This window comes from Anopheles maculipalpis, chromosome 3RL (genome assembly GCF_943734695.1).
Source record: "Anopheles maculipalpis chromosome 3RL, idAnoMacuDA_375_x, whole genome shotgun sequence".
Taxonomy (NCBI): Eukaryota; Metazoa; Arthropoda; class Insecta; order Diptera; family Culicidae; genus Anopheles; species Anopheles maculipalpis.
Genome location: NC_064872.1, coordinates 21198656 through 21213107, shown reverse-complemented (window position 1 = coordinate 21213107; position 14452 = coordinate 21198656). Strand labels below are relative to the sequence as shown.

Sequence of the window (14452 nt, the reverse complement as noted above, 5' to 3'; positions counted from 1 at the left end):
GATGAAAAATGTGCGGTAACAAACATATGCTCGAGAGCTTGGGATGGACACTCCGACGGTGGCGGTGGTGACAACTAGCTACACCTGAAATTTACGCAATCAAGAAGGAAATATATCGTACGAACAGGTACCGCTGCTGGAAAGCTGTAAAGCAGGTTGAAATGCGTGGATGGAATTGCTGTGCAGAGGAAAACCTTAGCAATTCTACACGTGCAGAGCTGGAGGACGTGAGAAAGTATCCAAACAACCCAAACTGGAGCATGTTATTTATGTTTTAATCCAATTTTATTTCGATCCTCGCCGGGATGAACCTTTTTACGACCCCTTTTCATGGCAAGCTTTGTTTAAGATGCCCTTAATCATAAAAAAGCATCCTTTAAATTAATTTCTGCTTATTCATAACTCCACCAAGAATCAAAACTCATCATAAAACGTGTTGCAAAAAGTATTTATGTTCACACATTCGGTAGTTTTATGCTGATGCGTTGGACCACATTTACTGTCCCGAGGTAAGAAAACAAACTGCCTCAGTCGATGGGGTTGATGATGTCCCACCATAAAACACACTTCACATACGCACACAGAGCAAGGTGACGCAAAAAACGAGGTGACAACTGTTTTAGAGACATGTCTTGCTGTAAAATACGTGATGAGATGGGTTGGTTGGTGGAGTCGAGAGAGTCCTAGCGGGAGGGAGCGAGCAGAAGACAAGATAACGAGTTCGACGGCTCGCAGCCGTCTTTGCTACCTTTGCAAGACATTTTGGGGCCTATAAAGGTTTTTTTTTAGCTTCAACCTCTGCTGTCATAATAATGTTCTACCGTGCCAGGTAGGTTATCGGGCGCTTGGCCAGGGCGCCACGTTAAACAAAAGAAGAAACCGTACAAAACAACATCAAAAACCGTTACATGGTGTTGATAGCAGTAAACAACCTTGAAGGTAAAAAAACAACTACAGATCGTTTTTCTTTGGAGTCAAACATTCTGCGTCTCTTTACAAATTATCAGACACAGCAGCAGCAATTTCTTCGGGACGTGTCATTGAAACGAAACCAGACAAGGTCATTGGATGGAAAACCAATCTCCCCTCGGGTTAGGTGTTCGATAACCTAGCGCTTCTGACTGCGCCTGGTGTGTAGCTGACATTGGATGGAAACAAATTATTGCCTCACTTGTGAATTTTTCGGGCATTGAATTTTCACCCTGTTCCTTTCGGCACCGATATCTTCAAATCTTCAACTAATGAAGAGACGAGACGATGGTAACGAAAACAGAAACAAAGCCACACAGACAGACAATCGAAAACACAAAGGGGTAGGGAAAATCTGTTTTCCACCAATTTTCCAGGCCAGGTAAAAGTAAGCTAATTTCGTGTGAGAAAATCCCGGTTTCGTTTCAATCGCACAGTCACACGGAACGCGGTGCGCCAATGGAACGTCAACGCGAGAAGACGCAGAACGCTCGTCTAGCTACGAGTTTGGGGCATCGGCTTCAGAGGGCTCCGAACCTCCGAACCTAACCTTGTTTCGTTAATCACTCTCTCGGCGAGTACAGAAAAGCGAGGGTGTATTAACCAGCTTCATATAATGTTTTCGTTGTGGCATTCGTTGTGGTGTTGTTTCACAATGTCAATTAATTTTACGAGTTAATCATTAGAGTCAATCTTGCCCGTGGGCGACACACAGGTCTTCGTTTAGTGGCACGAATTAGCATTGCGGTTTTTTTAATCGTATTTAAACGTGGCTTATTGTCTGTAAAGGAGGCCTTTATGTTGAGATAAATGACAAAGAACGTTATAGCAAGTTACATAGCTTAATAAAGTTGTTTAAATTATTGTTTCCTATTAACCAGAGTATGACGAATCAAGTAATTTTCTAGGAATATGAAATCCAGTCCAGCAGCCTTAAATCTTCAAGATATCTGTTCGAATTTTGAGAGATCCTGTTCAAGAATAAAATAGGAAGCTTAAATTCTTAATATCTTCTTGCCATAAGGACCTGTTTGCTAGGACATGCTGTGCATCTATTCGCAGACTAGACTGATTGATTCCAAAATATTGGCCCCTCTTTCGTTGCAATTATTTTGGGGGTGGCTTGCAAGTCCCAACCCGTGTCTCGTCGGAGGTCCTACGCATCTTAGTTGATGAAAGTCTCGTAGGATGTCAGGCCGCCCCTGACATGGAGAACAGGCGCTAGTGATCCCATCTTCCCAAGGGGTTGGGTTTCCCCGAATACCCAAGTATAGATATTTGGAGCGATATATTACCGTTCTGTACGCCGTGGACGTATTGAGTCGGAGTAGAGTATGGAGAGCCTATGATGTCCTTCAAGAGGAGTTGAATCCATACCCATATCAGTGCGGTATTGCTACACACGCTGACAACAGAACAAGGACTTACGTCCCACCAAGAAGGTGCTCGTCAGCGCGGCATGAGGCGTAGTGGAGCACAGCAAGCTCGTTGGTTGGATCAAATGGAGTCTAACCTGTCGGTTCGTGGATGGAGTATTGCAGCCCTAGACTCCTGGTCCTGGAAACTGATTGGCGACCTGGCCATGTCGACGCGACGTGCACCATCCTGAGCAGGCCAAGAAGAAGAAGACTAATTGATTGCGACAGCAGCTCCGATCTTTACAAGGTAGGATCGGAGTTCACCTCCAGATCTGATCCAACTACGTGGCATCAATTAGTCTAGTAGTAAGGTCAATTCAAAAAAATTGTGAAATGCAAACATGTTCGCTGTTGCTCTGGCCATATTAAGAATCTGTGAAGATGCTTAGATAGATTAGTAGGTCCTACTTCAATAACAAATAATTGATAATATAAAATCTTCAAGTACTTCGGAAAAGGAACGTCCACCCGTTTGTTCTAAGCTCATCTGTGAGCTGCAGCCTTTACCACCGGATCCCCGGACCGCATGGCGTTTATTAAGATAAGTGAGTTGAATGCTTTTCCCCAGAAGTTCTAACATTTTGTTTGTGACATCGTATACCAAATATGCAATTATCCACTCTTTTCAGGGGCTTTGTTTTCCACTACAACTGCTACACATTGAATCGATTGATCTCCAACAATTGTACTATAACGTCATTCAGCTGTAAGTATCAAAAGAGGGAGAGAGGGGGAGAAGACTCACTCAATACAACACATGTTACATAAATAAACGCTAAACGTACAAAGTATTTACAATATCTTGGAGAATTGCCCGCAATTTGTCGAACAATTTTAAACTGTCCGAAATTGCACCTAAACTAGCGATAACATAGCGTTTGCCCTCTCGCACGTCCCAATACCAAGGGTGTGCTATAAAAAAACTGTGTTACTATTATAACACCCACTACACGCGCATCGGAACATCGCACACAGATTAGGTTAGTAGTGTGGTGCGGTAAAAGAAGCCAATGATTGTAGCGCCATTCACCTATCAACTAATATAGCTCATCTAATCATCAGCATCACAGAGCCATCATTATCATCGTTGCACTTACTTGATCACAACGGATGTAATCCATGGTGAATTGTAGCGCCGTACGCCTGCTGTTGCTTGCTTTTCGGACCCACGAATACACATTAGAAGGGACCGACAGCCGGTAGGATCATTTGAAAATTTGATTCCCCCACTTTTTTCGTGGTTGTTGTTTTTGCTCCGAATTTTTTTTTACATAACTCGCCTCATAAACGTGAAGCGGATCATTTCCTCATTTTCACGATCGATTTCACGTGGCATCACAACATGGATTTGGATGGACACACTTAACTCACACTCTTACTGCTTTTTTTTTTTTGTACTGCTATTAAAACTGGCACTTATTTATAGCGACATTGCCCACACGAAGCGTCACAGAATGGCCAAGAATCGATTGCTTCCTATCCTGCTAGACTTCGGACACACGACGCCCCACAGGAAGACACGGTGTCAATACGGTTGTGTTATATTTTTATTTTTATTTACACTTTAATCCTCTCGCTAAGGAAATTCGCTTCGTGGCCGGTATGTTGGCTCGGCTAGACGACACTTTCACTCGACACTTTTAAACTCATCCACACACACCACTTCTAATTGGGAATATTTATCTCGCTACTCAAGGGAGAAAGCTTTCCCATTTTCCACTCGATCAGCTTTACCTCGCGACAGCGAAAAACCCTTTTGGTCGGGGTATTAAGTTGTTATGTGGTTGGAAAACCCATGCAACGTTACTAAGCGCAACTAATCGACTCTGACTATAAGCCAACGTTGACACCAAGTGTCAAACTGCACTCACACCAACGCACAGCGGCATATTACTCTATTGCGCATTCAGGGTAATGGAAGAGATGATCATTACTCACAAAACATTTTGGCGCTCTTTTAATGAACTTTTGAATTTTAACAAACAGCTGTCACTTTTTGGATGTTAACAATATTGATCTTTATGAGACTTGCTTTAGACGAAAGCACCCGATCACCGTATCGCACGTGCAGTACACACCACCAAAGCGCGCCATTACCGTCCCAAGCTGCGTGAACTTGCCAAATGACACCCACCACACAGCCAAACAACAGTGTGTCCGGTTTCGGAGCCGAGTGTACTGAACAAAACAATCCGCCACACTATCAACAACGCCCCGGTGCGGGTTTTTTTTTTTTTTTTTTTTGGCCCGGAGAGGAGAAAGAGCTTCAGAGCTGCTCTCCTGCTCTTGCTCGGCACGTTTTGACTGCGCATGCCCTGAGCACTGAGCAATGATCTGAATCTCAAGGGTCAAAGCGGAAGGGGATGGGACCTGGTCGGAGGGAAGGCAGGTGCATGCTTCTCTTCCCATTTTACACGAGGTGATGTACGGTTGATGATCTGCCTCATCTAGAAAACGCAATTGTTTTTCTCTTGAGCAGAAAAGGTGATCTTGAGCAATGGGTGATCTGCTCGCTTCATAGTGCAAGGGGGTACGTCACGTACTCTAGTCAGATTCTGTGGATCATTAAACGCGTACAACCCGACAACACCCTCATATTAGTGTGGAGTAGGATATTAATTTTGGGATGCATTTCTCGCTCTCTATCTCTCTCTCTCTCGATGTATCCCTAGTTCTACAAAGTTCCTATTCGAATTTGACAGTTTATCGGAGGAAAAAAAACTTCACCCCCTCTAATAATTATCTTCACTGGATCGTTCAGGGCTACTAAACAAGCCCTACAAAGCAATACCAGGAGAGGGTCGCCCATTTTCACTCTACCCTATTTTTCCGTCACGAAAGGGTTAACTCGCGAGATCGGCCGGCATTCTCTCCGAAAATGCGATCATGCCCGAGTTACCCCCTACATCGTACCTTTCTACAATCATACTCGACCCTACCTCGAAGGTATCGCGTTATGCTTAAGTTTTTCGGGGGGGGGGGAGGGTTTGCGTGCAAAACGATCAACGTCCTCCACAATTGCTCCTTTCCATTTGTGAGAGAGTACTCTGTACGTGGCCGGCCTCTTTGGGCGCCATTATCAACTCCCATGATCAGCTGACGATGACGATGATTGCCTGCCTACGGCCTCCCTCTTCTCTTCCACCCACCGGATGCGAAGGGGTGAAGAGGAAAGAGGAAGAAGAGGAAGAAGAACACAAAAACAGCCACTGCGTGATGCAGCAAAGGGTGCAGAGTCGGCCTGCAATTAGGGGATCCTAAAATGAAACGTAATAACGGGGGATCGATCGAATCGGTAAGGATGATGATGAATACTTTCCCTTTTTTTTCTTAAGGGAGGTTGGTACCGCAGCGCCAACATAGTTTTCGTGTGCCAAACCAGAAAAGGAAGATAAATATCATGTCAGGCTTATTACGTTGTTTTGTTTGAGTTGGGGTATTTTGATAACCTGTGATATAAATTAACTGCTTATAACCTTTAATGGTAAGCTTGTGAATAAAAAGAAGACGAATTTATTCAAAGGAACTCAATTTGAAGTTCACTAGAGCAAAATACTTAAGAAATAAGTGTCCACACTTATAAGACACGCAGAAACTCTTCATGCATCATTCTCAAAAAGGTAGTTGCATAAATGTCTGCCCATAATTCGAACGATTTGTAAAGCATACGCAGATAACGATCTTCACCATCGTCCTCAGATTATGTTAAAGCATCACTTAGTCATCGCAAAAAAAATAAAAAATTGACGCCCACAAGTGAATTCCTAACATTCATTCTCCAACAAGCGATGTGGGCGTTAGTCGAGCAAAAGTCGAGTTTCGTTCTACGCCAGAAACCCAAATTTACAACCCAAATCAACTGATTCTGGAAACAGGTTATTACTTCACTTTCCATTTGTTACCGTAAATGCCACTGGCAAGAAGAGCCCTACAAAATTCTTGCCGCCGAATCGATGGCGCTTCACTGCACAGCGAAGAACAGCAAGCGCATCTCAAGGTCATTCAAGGGATAGAAGGTGGGTTGGCTTTCACAACCGTACACGAACAAACTGAAGGAAAATTCATCGTAACAAATAGCCGAACTCGTCGAGGAGGCACAACAATATGGAAAGAAAGCATGGAAGGATTTATGAGACCGATTTATGATAGCTACGGAAATTCCCCAATCGCAAAGGGAAAGCGATTTCTGTTCGAATTTACAGGAGAATACATTTTTACAATTGGTTCTTTTGCAGGCGGAACAGTATTGTCCTTTGAGATGAAAATTGTGTGTTTTTGTATATTTTGTTACATAAAATATTTAAAAAATGAGAATGTTAAGCTCGAGCCAGTTAAGTGGCATCGAAAAACAAACAAAATTTCTGTTGTATTGCGTAAATTTAAAGTTTAATTTAAATTTCCCGCTTTATTCTTGATCCACGCATTTCTCACTAAACTTAAAAATCTAAGTATCATTTCTGCGCAATTTGAATACGCACCAAATTTGTGAAATAATCCCATTTTCGCACAGGAATGCGCAAAGACCTCTCGGAGACGGCTGTTATATACAACTGTGAGTGTTATACCGTATCACACAATTCGCTTAGCCTAGACACTTACCCTGTTGTTCAAGCCTTCGTAGTTCTTTCCCCGCTTCAGAGAGGGCGCTCGGATGACGACTTCATTCATTTTCGCCTCTGCTTCTTTCTCTTCGCTACGGAACGAACGGCACAAAAGAGACGTGCTGGCCTGAAGTACGGTTTACACAGGACAACTCAATTGATCAACACATGTTGCACGAATAACGGACTTTTTTTTTAAATCACTTGTTATACACACGCGGCACGATCACCAACAATTGAAACTATTTTATGTGAACTAAGTAAAACCTGATCAATGAGAAATGTGAACATTAATTTAACACTTTACTTGCTTTTATATTTATATTTTAATCACAAACACGCGCGCACTTTTTATGTGATTGCGTTAAACCATATTTCTTCTTTCTTTTATCTCTTCATCGTCAGTTAAGGCGAACGCGATAATCTTGCACAGCAATCACCGGAACCAGCCACAGACAGAAGAACGCAACCGGTGCAATCGATCTGAAGATAAAGCAAAAAGAAGAGAGTAAAAGGTTAAAATACAGACACACACACAGCATTACTTAACGATCGACCGGATGTGATACGTCTTAATTAGATCAAGTTTCGGGGCAGCAGTAGGTCCGGACGAGTAAAACAAATAAACCTCAACGCACAGATCCCCACACAGATTGCGGATGGCGTTTTTTATAATCAATTTCTCATCGATCGTACACAAACGATTGCCGTCGTCGATGTAAACGGAAACTAGAAAGCAAAAGGACAAAATAAAAAGCCGTTCATCCTGACGGCTGAGATAGAGAGAACAAAGAGCGTTTACCATCCAGCAAACAGAACAAATATTCCAAATTCGATTGGGAAATGGATAAAGCAAGGGAGACAATAAACAAACATTTCCGGTGTGGTTTTGTTCTAGAAAGAACCGGTTTTTTTACCTTCTCAAGATGAACGATCCTCCAAGATTCATCTCCGCACTGGAGAACTTACATTATGGCACGCAATACATCTCGTTAGCTTTAGCTATTTGTGTTTATTTTTGTGCCACTTAAGGAGCAACAAAACGAAACGCAAAAAAAACAAAACTTCGATGTGGAGAGAGAATTCGTTGGCCTCACAATAATTTCGCAACCTCTTACCAACTGTGCTTGCTGTTGGAACGATCGAAAAAGGGTTGTAAAAGGAGGCAACAACGAAAAAAAGGTCAATCGCGAATTATGAACCAGACAATAAAAAATTTGTTGGTAGTAGAGAGGAAAAGTGCGGGATACCTACCGATAAAAAAACTGCAGAAAGACAGTTTACACAGAGGCTCACAACTTCAAAATTACGTCAAGTCATCAAGAGCATTGACATAGCACTTAAGCGAGGGTTTGTTTCAACGATGTTTTGATAATTGTTATGAAACATCTCTCTTCAAGATAAATCATTCTTTTTTTGGTTGTTGGTGACGTTTAATTTAAACTAAATAAATCTCATTTTCGGCAAAGGAGTGCAAAAAAAAGTAACTGCAGAGCGTAATTCCACGTCAATCAGAAACGATTTCGATCCTTGAAATTTCAATCTCACGGCACGGCGGGCCCCAAAAATGCACGATTAAATCACTGGAGAGGAATGTAATCTGATTGCTGCGCAATCAAGATGGACGCCTCTGGCACCGGCAAAATGTACCGAAAAAGCTTTACCGCACTGACCTACCCAAAGAAATAAACAGTGAAGAAAGTTATCGGAAAGGAACCAAGCGATTGGGGAGAAAGATTTTTTGTCGAATTTTTCTTTTCTTCGGCGCGTACTCATCTGCTTGACCTTGGGATGACTTTCGATAGATTTGTGTTCCCCAATCAAGAAAGTGGTCCTTCGAAGCTCCCTTTTTTTTTGGTGGGTCAGCATTTGGACACAGACAGCCTGATGAAAACAGTGGAATAAGCATCTTGATAGTGAATTTGGGCGTTATTATCCTTTCGCTGGTTCGCAAGAAATTCGTCAATAAACAATCGTTCATGGCCGTTGACAGGCTACAAAAGAATTGATGAAAACCGACCCCAAAAATGGTTGTCGTGTGAATGTCGGTGAAGGATTTTAAGGGTGGAAATGGATGTCATGTCGAATGAAGCGTCGAGCATATTATCTCATGCTTTAGAAACTCATACAAAGTTCACACCATTTTTCACGTGCTATAAACAAAGATAAGAAAAAAGGCCTTCACACATTTTGAGGCGGAACGAATTTCTTCCTTATTGCCTAACCGGTCTATCATATCCAGAATTAGGCCCTATTTCATTTTTTGGAACGTTGATAATGTTTCCACACATCAAAGCAAATATTATAAGATTACAGAAAATAACCTTCATTAATCCGTCTACTTAAAGCACATTTTGAGGCTGTCTGTAGAATTCACAAAAAAACACGCAGCCCGCCGACTAAGTTATCAGACAAACGTGCGTACTAAGATATGTCCCGTTTCTTGAGATAGCTCTAGCCAAACAAACCCGTAATCGTACATACGCAACTGGTTGGACGGTACGTTCTCGAGCAAAGGTTAGTGACTTGTGGTACGATATCGGGTAGGCTATCCTATTTCCCAGCCCAGCAAGAAAAACCTGTACATGCAGGAAGCGCAAGCAACAAAAAACCGGTGCGTCATTATTTTGTTTTATCATTCCAACCACCTTACGCGCGTAGTGTCCGAAGTACATGCATGTATGCAACGCACTAGACACCACCCGTTTGCCAGCTGTCGCGGGCGATGCGAGGCAATTCCGTTAACTGCGGACCAAGATACCCCAAGGTCACCCACCGTCACTACGCTAGCCGCGCTAACGAAACCTGTTTGCGTCTTCGGCACGGCGATAAGCCTCCCAAACGGGGTTCACAAGTGGCCCCAATGCATAGGCATGCTCCGTACGGTTTCAGGTGTTGTTTATGTGTGCTGAAGCTGATGCACCAACGGAACACACAAAACAAGGAAACGAAGAGCTTACAGCAGTAGCAGCCGCTTACGGTAAAGAGGGTTCTTCGGTTTTATGTTTAGTCTGCCGATGGGGTTTTGCTTTTACTCGCTCGAAAGAACTGTACAGCAACGCAGCAAGAACAAACAGTGTGCAGCTGTCAAGACGATTATTGTGCTTCCTTTAATGGATATTAATTGATTCCCTATAAGTATTTGGAGTTTATAGTCTCGCATGCCAACACCTATTGAGATGTAAACAGTTAATGGTAGAATAAAAATCGAACAACACGTTCTGCATGATCAATACATTGTTGCAGAGAGGTGAATGTAGACTCAAAGCCTCTATGAATAAACGATAAAACAAAATACTTTGCTGTAGTTTAAGCTCAATTCTGAATTGCCTGAATTGGGCCGACTTGAGCAGTTATTAATTGATCGCTCTGTATAGATAATACGAGTGGTAGTAATGATAAGCTAAATAAGAACGTTTTGATGATCGTACCATGTATGAACGCCTTCATCAGAAGATCATCGCCTAACAAAAGCTAGTTTTAATCGGCCATTGTCATCGGCACTGGTTTAGCTCTGTGTTTTAGTGCACGGTCTAGTACGCCTTTGGATCGTGGATCGAAGCTCATCTGCAGCGGTGCTTTTAAATCCGAGTACGTAGTTCGTTGTATCAGGTAACACAAGTAGAATCAAAAGAAGGAAATACGAAACTATAATCCATCACCAACACAACTCTTTTCTATCTTTATTTAGTCTGAGATCGAAGTGTTCTGACGAAACAAAGCCACACCAAACCCCAGACAAACAAATCAATCAACATCCACCGACAGATAATTGCATTAAGCGCAATGATATTTATTGTCCTTTATGGGTGTATACATTCAGTCAACTTCCTCGGATGCAATTGAATTGTTCGTAGTCGTTGACTTGATCTCGGATTAATCTGTCTTGCATGGTTGGGTCCCTGTACCAAGAGCAAGGGAGGAAACGATGCGCATAAATGGTAATGCACATCGATCACTGAATCGATTAATCATGTCCGAGTGAAACGGGGGAACGATTTGTTCACAAAACTCCTGCTCGCAGTCGTAATTACCAATGACTCTACCAGGTTGCAGAACAAAGCAGAAACCCTGGCGCCAAACATTCAACCCGTCTGACTTCCGTCTTAAAGCACATTCATATCACGAAATGAATACGAACCAACAACGGTGTGGTTGAATGATTGAATTAAGACTTGGCTAGGATCCTCCTCTTTGCCGCGCTCAATAACCAAATGTAATCTAATTATCATAATTTATGCTACAAAACCCCAAACTTGGATAGGAATCAAAGCTCGAACCGTATCGTCTATAAAAAGAAAACGATCTTCAAGCTACTACAGGCAAGAAAAAGAGAAGCCAATTTTTCATAAACTTTACGCTCTGTACAATAGGGAAGCAAATTTCTTGATTTCGTAGCCGCAAGTGGGAGATAAAAAACTTCAAATTCGTCGCATCCCTCATTACTTCGGTGGCAACGTTTCGTGGGAACCGCTTACCGCATTGCAGATACAAAATTCCAACCTCCATTTTATATACGTCAACAACTAAAACCCCACCCCTAGTAAAGCCCAATTTCTTTTCCGACATAATTTCGCCTTTTTACAAGCATTTCCTTCTGCTGCGAGGGCTTTTGATAAATCTGCCCGCGAATTGGTTATCTTGGACATCGGCAAACGTTATGTAACGAAGATTTCCCAGGGAGGGAAATTGCTTTGCTTTGCCGCAAAGGAAGCTTTAATCCGCTTCCCTCTGCTTCCCAATCTGTTTGGCGCGTGCGGTATAATTATTGTTTAGTGTATTAACGCCTCCCTCCCTGTGTTAAATTTGCAATAAAAATATGACGAGGCGCGAAAATTGAAATAGTTGAAAAGCTTGACGTTATTTAACTCGTCTAAAAATAGATTAACAGTTTGCTGCTGCTCTTCAAAAATTGCAACTCAACATCGGTCCATCGTAACATCGGATGTTGACTTCAAGAAACAAGTCACAAAACTTTCTCCAGTTCCCTGACGTCCACGAGTCCGAGAAGAAGATTCATGTGGCGATTATCTCGACAAACGCATTTTGCGGCTACATGGATCGATGAGCCAAAACAAAAGCATCTTCTCCAGCTGGGGTCTCGACTGAAGTCGGACAGCATCAGCAGAAAAGTAAGACATTAAACGAGTGAAATGGACGGGAAATATACATCCGATTGATAGCCGGTGGCCAACGCCGGCCGTCCGGGACTATCGAGATGGGATTTGGACGTAAACCGTAAAGCTCCATTAAGTAACCAACCAAGGCGAGGAAGTAATCGCTGAAAGGTGCGAAAAATACGGTCACTTTTAAAATTTCCCTCCATTATGGTCACATAACGAAGTACCTGCGCCGTACGCGGTGTGATGCTCACGACGACAAAAGCAATCCAAAATCCTTACAAAGTCATTACCGAACCTCACTTTTGGACAACGCGTCTGGAAGGTGCCTTTAGTTTCGTACCTCGTGCGCGCTGATTGTTGATTGTTTGTTAATGTCTAATGGACGAGGAAGTGCTGGTAGGCCAGTCCGGCTATGTCTACACGGGAGCACTACATAAAGTGTTGCATCTTTCTATCAGCAACATGCCTTAACGAGCTGTCACACCGAAGCCACACACACTTGCCACTGAAAATGGGTTGCCACAGCGAGAAAGTTGTTGTTTCTTCGTTTCTTTTCCGCCCGACAGCAGCTATTCATTTGCATACAAAAGCCCGAAAGGGAAAACTAGACCAGACGGTTGGTCGTGGTGACGGTGAACACTTCTTATAACGACGGGCGGTTCCATTTAAACGGAAACCTCAGACCCATCATTAGCAACAGGATTTATTTTGTCCACAACGGTCCAGATAACTGACACTACTGGCGTGTGGTAATTAAAGGGTTACCGATACTTCCGACAATGCACCCACCCTCCTCCCGGATAAATGCGATCGATCAAGCTGAATGATGTTGGTAGAGAAGCTCGATTTATCCAGGAAGTGTGGTCTGAGAACAAACGGGACACACAACAAACATACAGCCGGAAATCGGACGAAAGTGAAAGTATGCAAAGTGTGTAAGAAACCGTGAAATTGATGCCTTTTGCCTCTACGGATTGTACGAAAGGATGAAAAAGTTATGCCAGCCAGAAGAAAGGAAGCTGCTGTGCAACAAATCGTTTCACACCAGTACGACAGTCGATTCGATACCGTGTGGCCAACAGTCAAAAATGGGAAGAAATGGATGCATTTTCCATTTAACACATCACACAACACGCACACTCAGTGAAAGGGAATCGGCAACGTCCTCCAACCGTGTTTTCCACTACTTCTGGGAAGATCACGAGTAGCATTTGCATTTCGTCGTGTACTCGCATTGCTGATGCCGGTAGAGTTGCGGTCGAAAGGTAATAGATATGCGTACCGTTTCCGGAATTTCTTGCGAGCTAAACATGGTAGCAACCGCAACGATGTAAGGTCGAATACGAGATGCCGGAAGCGCTTTTTGGTTTCGTTTATCTTCATATCTATCCTCTCGGATAAGGTTCATGGTTTGGCATGGTTATTCAATCACTTATCGTTTGACAGATTAGCAAGACAATTTAGCGTCCATTTGTTTGTTAGCATGTCCAACTTGCAAACTGGTTTCTATCGAAGTTTGCAGGGTTTTACTGCTCATTTTTTAGAGACCACAGTATATTTTTGATATTTATAGTATCAATGTAAAACCCTACAAAATTGACAATATTACATTTTCTTTATAGCTTATATCACTAAATCATATCTTCTTCAATTACCTTCTAACTCGCACACAACACACAGCACCATCCGCTCGCTTGCTAGACACTAATCCGCTTGGAAATGTATATTCTCACGGTGAGTGTAATGTTACAAAAGATTAAATTTTATCTCTACTTTTTTCTAACTTCTAACATGTAAAGCGCCCTCGATTCGTGACGTTATCATCATTTCTTAACACCCCTTGCGGGTGTGATTTTGTTAGCAGCTGCTGTATATAATACTGTGCAAATTATATAACAATGTATCGGCAACGAGGTTTTGCGTTTCAAACTACCTACTAATCATTGGAAGCACAACAGCACCGTGAAAAGGAAACGTGATGCCCTCGGGTTCCGCCATTAGGTTACGGTCTCAACGAAGTGAGAAAATAGTGTTCCGTGATATTTTTTTATATCGGTACTAGGGATGAATAGGCGCAACTGTTGAAATTTCTAGTTTTCAAACACCAGCCACAAATATTTATATCGACCTACATCGAACCTTCTATGAATCCTTAGACTTCAGGAAAATGGCAGTTGACTATATTCTCGAAATTACTAGTTAAAAGTATCTAAAATTTCTTGTATGAGCATATGCTGGGAGGTATTTGACTGGATTTGAACCTGCTAACTCCGGTGTGCCCGCAAACTACGAAATGCATGGAAACTCTGAGATGCACTTAAACCTTAAACGTTTATATTTT

General features: G+C 42.5%; 1 protein-coding gene across 1 annotated transcript in view; it reads right to left on the bottom strand.

Annotated features, from left to right (window-relative positions):
- The window catches only part of LOC126565264 (derlin-1), a 144034-nt gene extending 129832 nt beyond the window's left edge, over positions 1 to 14202 (bottom strand). Inside the window, exon 1 of the mRNA XM_050222428.1 lies at positions 14191 to 14202. The gene's annotated coding sequence lies outside the window, so the exon portion shown is untranslated. The remainder of the gene's footprint in view (positions 1 to 14190) is intronic.
- Positions 14203 to 14452: the final 250 nt, after the last annotated feature.